Source organism: Myodes glareolus, chromosome 8 (genome assembly GCF_982192425.1).
Source record: "Myodes glareolus chromosome 8, mMyoGla1.1, whole genome shotgun sequence".
Taxonomy (NCBI): Eukaryota; Metazoa; Chordata; class Mammalia; order Rodentia; family Cricetidae; genus Myodes; species Myodes glareolus.
The window spans coordinates 41,053,403-41,060,406 of record NC_142033.1 but is presented as its reverse complement, the minus strand read 5'-3'; the positions used below and the strand labels follow the sequence as shown (position 1 = coordinate 41,060,406).

General features: G+C 43.9%; 1 long non-coding RNA gene across 1 annotated transcript in view; it reads left to right on the top strand.

Annotated features, from left to right (window-relative positions):
* Window positions 1-585: 585 nt before the first annotated feature.
* The window catches only part of LOC146893839 (uncharacterized), a 31,275-nt gene continuing 24,856 nt past the window's right edge, over window positions 586-7,004 (top strand). Inside the window, exon 1 of the long non-coding RNA XR_015002554.2 lies at window positions 586-770. This is a non-coding gene — a long non-coding RNA (uncharacterized LOC146893839). The remainder of the gene's footprint in view (window positions 771-7,004) is intronic.

Below are 7,004 nucleotides of genomic sequence, written 5' to 3'. Positions count from 1 at the left end.
CTCCCTCACTTGAGATTATATATGTAAATGATTATAAGTATTTCATAAAATTCTAAGTGAACTATAACACGTGGTTCATTTTAACCAATTCATCTGATCAATAAATGGAAAAGCCTCATGTCCTATTGTAAAGTTATTTGAAATTTTCCTATTTATTTAAAGATTTATTTGTTTATTTATTTATTTATTTATTGTGTATGGCTGTGTTTGCCTGCATGTCTGTCCGTCTACCACGGGCATGCCTGGGGTCTGCAGACGTCAGAGTGCCGCAGAGTCTCTGGTTCTGGGTTTACAGACGCTGGTGAGCCTCCCTGTGGGCGCTGGGAGTCAGAGCCGGGTCCTCTGGAAGAGCAGCCATGGCTCTTAATCACTGCCTTCTCCCCAGGCCTGATTATTGCAATATTAAAGATAAACTATGCATTTAAGTACATAAAATCAATAATAATTTTAGAAAAGTGAATTAATAGCCACACGCTATTTCCTTCAGCACCAGCTCCCTGTATCCTGCCCTCTGCTTGACCCAGATGAGTCACAGAAGCAAACACTGAGCCCAGGAGAAGTGTCAGTAACTGACTCAGAGGCCACGCTATGTGGTTGCTACCCCTGGTGCTCTGCTGAGCTGACCCCTTCCCTGCTCGAAAGGCACAATGTTGTCTGACCGCATTTTGAAGATGGACTTCCTTTACTTTTGTTCTTTCCTGTAAAACCAAACACCACCAGCATTTCAAGGTGGCCTGGTTCTGCACCGCAGAGGATTTCAGAATGTGGAGGTAGGCCACTGGTTTCAGCTTTTGGTATTCAGGATATTTTCTGAAAAACCTGAGAGGTCTTTACCATCAGGGAAAACTCAGAACAAAGACCATCTTTCATTTCTAAGAGTGGAAAAGTCAATTAGGTTTTAACTTTAAAATGTAGATGTCCAGTTAGAGGCAATAAGCTCTCTCTCTCTCTCTCTCTCTCTCTCTCTCTCTCTCTCACACACACACACACACACACACACACACACACACACACACACACACACAAACACAATAAAGAAATTAAATCTTTTTGAAGGGTTGGGTTGGAAGAGGTGCTAGGGACAGAACCCAAGGCTTCATACTCATCCCATGTCCCACTGTGGTTGGATTTTTCATTGGGCCACCAGTTGACAAATAATGACATGAAGACTTATTATTAACTATGAAAGTTGGATTTAGCTTAGACTTGTCCCACTAGCTCTTCTATTTTGGCTGGGAGGGGCAGAGGGAGATAATGGTTCAAGGCAGGGTTTCTCTGTGTATCTCTGATTGTGATAGAACTCACTCTGTAGACCAGTCTGACCTCAAACTCAAAGAAATATGCCCATCTCTACCTCTCTATGTACTGGAATTAAAGGCATTCACCACCACCGCTCAGCTCCCACTAGCTCTTACAACTTAAATTATCCTATTTATATTAATTTACATTATATCACTTGGCTTTTTTTCTTTTTTTCCTTTTTCTTTTTCTTTCTTTCTTTTTTTTGGGGGGGTTTTGGTTTTTCAAGACAGGGTTTCTCTGTGTAACAGCCCTGGGTGTCCTGGAACTAGCACTTGTAGACCAGGCTGGCCTTGAACTCACAAAGATCCGCCTGCCTCTGCCTCACCGTGTGCTACCACCTCCCAGCTATCGCATGGCTTTTCCCTCCCTTCCACTTCATTCTGCCTCTCCATTTGAGCACCTCGGTTATCCTCTTCCTCTCTCTGCCTGGAAGTCCCGCCTGCCTCTCCTGCCTGGTTATTGGCCGTTTAGCTTTTTATTACACCAATCACAGCAATATCTTTTCTCAGTGTACATATAATCCCACAACACCCATTAGCTACATACTCAGTTCTCAATACGTATCATTTTTGTTCAAAGTTAAATTGTGCTGGGTGTAGTGGCACAAGTCTTTAATCACAGCCCGCAGGGGCAGAGGCAGAAAAATTTGTGGTCTACAGGGAGTTCCAAGACAGTCAGGCTGTCTCAAAAAACAAACAAAACAAAACAAAAACAAAAAAGTGAAATTATATTTATTATTGTATGCATGCTATGTGCAGGGGGAGGAGGCTTCTGTGTGGAGGTCAGACAACTCTGGAGCTGGTTCTCTCCTCCGATCTTCACTTGTGTTCAGAGGACGGACTGGTTGGTTGGCTCACACAGCAAGCGTGCTTACCCTCCGAGTCATCTCGGCCCCTGATATAGATCTGAACCAGAGGAATATTTGACTTTCTTTTCCAGCTACCATGGCACCCCCAGATCAAACAATGGCTGGCTTGAGCTGGGATATATCTCCATCTCTGAAACCCTAAATGAAATATCAGCAAATAATTTCACCAAGCCTGCAATTTCTATTTTTATCATTCATTTATATCTGAGATAAAAAAATGTCTGTCAGGTCGCTGGTCTTTTGCCTGAAATCTATGTTCAGAAAATGGAGGACCAGCAACTACTTGTGAGTCCTAATCAACTGTACTAATCTATACTAATCAACATCAAGGATACTTCATTAGTAAGACTTAATATTGAAGCTACTGAGATGGTTCAATAAGGGAAGGTGCTCGCTGCCAAGCCTATGACATGAATTGTTGTGGAATATTATTTTAACGTGTATTGCATTTGCTTATGTTGTGGATTATTTGCTTAATGAAGCAAAGATTGTTGCCTTTTTTTATGCTGAATTTGTTTAACTCTATAAAGCTGTGTTACTTTGCCTGCCTAAAACACCCGATTGGTCTAATAAAGAGCCTACTGACCTAGAGGGATAGGTGGGGCTGCCAGGCAAAGAAAATGAAGAGGAGGAGAAATCTAGGCTCCAGAGAACAGCAAGAAGCAAGGAGCAGGAGGACACCAAGGGCCAGGCACACAGCCAGCCATGGAGAAAGAAAGGAAGAAAGAAAGGAAAGAAGGAAGGAAGGAAGGAAGGAAGGAAGGAAGGAAGAAAGAAAGAAAGAAAGGAAGATGTGTAGAATAAAGAAAGGAAGGAAGCACAGAGGCGCTGGCAGTGGCTCACGCCTTCACTCCCAGCACCTGAGAGGCAGAGACTGGCAGATCTCAGTGAGTTCAAGGCCAGCCTGGTCTACAGAGTGAGTTCTAGGACATCCAGAACTGTTTCACAGAGAAACCCTGCCTCAAAAAACAAAAACAAAGAACAAAACAAAAAGCACAGAGGCAAGCGTTAAAGAGAAAGGATAATTTAGAGAAAAGCTGGCTAGAAACAAGTCAAGCTAAGGCTGGACATTCATTAAGTCTCCATGTATTTATTTGAGAACTGGGTGACTGGTCCCCCATCCCCCAGGGTAAAAGAAACAAAACAAACAAACAAACAAAAAATAACTACATTGAGTCACACCTGAGTTCCATTCACTACTTAGTGGGAGATGACCTTGAATGTCTGAGCCTCCTGCCTCCACCTCCCAAGTGCTGGCACGAGTCCTGTACGGCTACATCTGGCCCTGGCTCAGTCTACTGCCATTGGAAAGCATACTCTGAGCTCGGTTTCTACTGGGAATGAGCATTTTTTTTTCCTTCATAGACACAATATGCTAAACCCTGGGCAGATCTCCTGGATAGCTGCACAGCTATTCAAACCTGAAACAGGTGCATGTGCCGTATCATATGACGTATTTTTCCAACCAACGCTAGCATGGCTGTGTGGCCACTCAAGCTCTCTTATCTGCAATCTGAAATCTTCTACTTTGCAGCCACTGACTATTGGCTGGAACTGTCTTTGCCTTTGGGGAAGAGGTAAGAAGAAAATCATAAGAGACATGAATTTGAAAGAGAGCAAGGAGGGATGTACAGGAGGGTGTGGAGGGAGAAGAGGAAGGGGGAATGACATAATTATGTCATAATCTCAAAAAATAAGTAATTAAAAAATATTGACTGGCTATGTACACCTTTGATCCCAGCATTTAGGAGTCAGATCACTCTGAGTTCATGGTCAGCCTGGCTACATAGCAAGTTTCAGGCCAGCCAGAGAAATCCTCTGTCATTTTGGAGGTATCTTTGCTTTCCAGAAGCAGTTTCTGCCTTTCCGTCCCCTCTGCTGACTGCAGCTGCTGACTTCTTCCTGGCCAGGAACTGGCCCAGTGTGGAGCAATCCGACCTGCTGTTTCTGGGGCTGAACGCTGAGTCATGCCTCTCCTAACTGCCAGCCTTCGTTTTCTTTTGTTCTAAGTTATAACCTGCATAGGCAGTTTTCTGGGTGGACTTTTTCTCCAAGTCACTGGGAACCCATGGACTCTACTGCCCATGGTATGTGCGGGCCTATTTAAAGCCCTATTTCCAGACTCAGTCACTACAGGTCACCCTCGTCTCCATCCTTAGCCCATCTGGTCTTTGAGAGTCTTAGTGAATATGTTCATTATTCCTTAGGGCTTTTGAGTTCTCTTATTTTTTTTTTTTAATTGATATTTATTGAGCTCTACATTTTTCTCTGCTCCCCTCCCTGCCTCTCCCCTTCCCCCTTCAACCCTCCCCCAAGGTTCCCATGGAGTTCTCTTATTTAGAAGTTTTGCTATTAGGTGTAGAATCTTGCTAATCTGATAGCAGTGGACAATGTAGATTCTAGAAGCTATTGTAATCCACACTGATTACATTGCGAGGAAGAGAAAGTTGATTGGAAATTCTCAGGTAGTGTCTTCCCCAGCCATAAGTCTGATGATGGCAGTGAAGTGGAGGTAACTGGTTCTGAGAATGCTGGAGATGGGAGGAGGGAAAATGTGCGGTAGAAAGGGCAGTGATTCAAGCCATGTTCTCCTTTCTCTTCCCCCCCTCCTTTTCTTTTTCTCCCTCTTCCTTCTTTTCTAGGCAAGCACTCTAGCACTGACTTATTCCCCAGTCTATCAAAGAAATTGTATTCTAACCATGGTTGTCTCTGTCTGTCTGCCTCTCTCTCTCTCCCTGTATGTGTATGTGTGTGCGCACATGCGTGTGTGTGTCTTCTGAGACAGTCTCACTACATAACCCAAGCTTGCCTGGAACTTACTATGTAACCAAGGCTACCCATGAATTTATAGTAACTCACCTGCTTCTGCCTCCCAAGAGCTAGAGTTACAGACACCAGCAGCCTCCAGGCCAGGCTCATTCTGCTATTCTTAAATGGCGATCATGACTTATTTCTATGTCTACATTTTAGGGTCTGTACTGTAATCTTCAAAATAAAGAATACTGAGCTATAAAGTACCTTAGCACGTGCTGCTTTTATTTTAATAATATTTTCTACCTTTAGGTTTGTTTTATATATAAGGAGATAAGTTTGTAATTCCAACCACATTGAAATTTTAGTAAGCGTTTGTTTATCCACTCTTTCAATAACCAGCCAGTAAGTACAGGGCTGGCTGATGCTCATGTTTGGTTTATGCGAATCACTGAGGATACAAAGACACACGCTGGGTCCTTGCCACTGAGGGCCAAAACCTAGTGAAAACAGGCCAGCAAATAAATAATTAACACAAAATAGGGGAGGGCTTCCTACTCCCATTGGAAGTGTGAGGGTAGACTTATAAACCAGGTGCTCTTTGGGCTGTTTCTCTGGGTCTCGGTTTGGAGACAGGGCCTCATACATATCTGGCTCCAAGGTCTGGCTATGTAGTGAAGATGACACCTGACTTCTCATCCTCCCTCCACAACCCTAGTGCTGGGATCACAGATGTGTGGGACTACTGCCAGTTTATGTGGTGCTGAGGATAAAATCCAGGGTTCTGTGTGCATGCTGGGCAAGCACTCTACAAACTGAACCACGTATCTAGCTTGTTTGAGCAGTTTTGAAGGTAAACAGCCTGGTAGGCAAATGAAGAAAAGACACCGTTAACAGAGGAACGGCCCTTGATGACAAATGTCACAAAGGTAACTAGAGCAGGGTGGCTACTGAATGTGATGAAGTCCTAGGGACCTTGGGGCTAGAGTAGCAGTCCCGCCCAGGCTATGGAGAGCTGACCCTGCTCAATGCCCGGAGAAACTGATGCGCTGTAAAAGAGGAAGTTGCCTACAGATGGGATTTGAGTGTGTCCCCGAAGGCTTATGCGCTGAACACTTGGTCCTCACTGTAGCCAAGTTGGGAAGTGGTGGGACCTTGTGGGAGGTAATTAGCTCACTGGGACACTGCCATCAGACTGATTGATGTGGTTCTCAACAGCTCCACCGTGAGTACCTGTGAGAAGCTGTTAGAAAAACGTGATATGGTATCTCATGCCTTGAGTCTCAGCACTTTAGAGACTAAGGAAGGAGGATTGGTACAAGTTCAAGACCAGCCTGGGCTAGGGAGTGATGCTCTATTCAATCACACCCTCTCCTCCACACAGCCAAGTGTGGTGGCACAAGTCTCCTGCCTGCTTGTTCAATAAGATTTTATCCTCCTTTAATTCGTTAGCTATGTTTACAATAGTTGCTTTAGTGTTCTTGGCTGCTAAATCCAATCTCTGACTCATTTTCTGGAGAGTTTGGACCCAGCACCAGGCCTTATGACTGGCCTCTTCTAACAACATAAAAGGAAGACAAGTCCAGAATCAAAGACTCTTGGGGAAACCCTCAAATTCATGACTGAATGAAAGATAAGACACAGAAAAGACAAGAGGAGTAGTCCAGGAGGTGGGAAAGGAACCGAGTGTGTTGGGGACCAGCCTCGACAAAAGTATCACTTGCCAGGATAGGAGCATGGGGTTTAGAAATATAAGTAAAGAGTACAAAGACGTGAGAATAATAAACCATAAACCATAGAATAGTACCGGGAGGGAGTTCCAGTGAATACTGAAATCACCCATGTTTAATTTCCAATTGCTTAAAATACCCTGACCCCAGGAGGTAGGAGTAAGAAAAAAAAACTGCATTAACATGATACAAGGAAATGAACAGACAATTGAAGGTCACAGGCTACATTCATAGTTAAACATTCTGTTGATTGAACAAAATAAGACGGCTCACACCCTAGTCCAAAACATTCTGTAGGCAAACCACTCCCTGGGTGGAATCCAAAGTTATCTCCTTAAGGGAACTGGAACCTT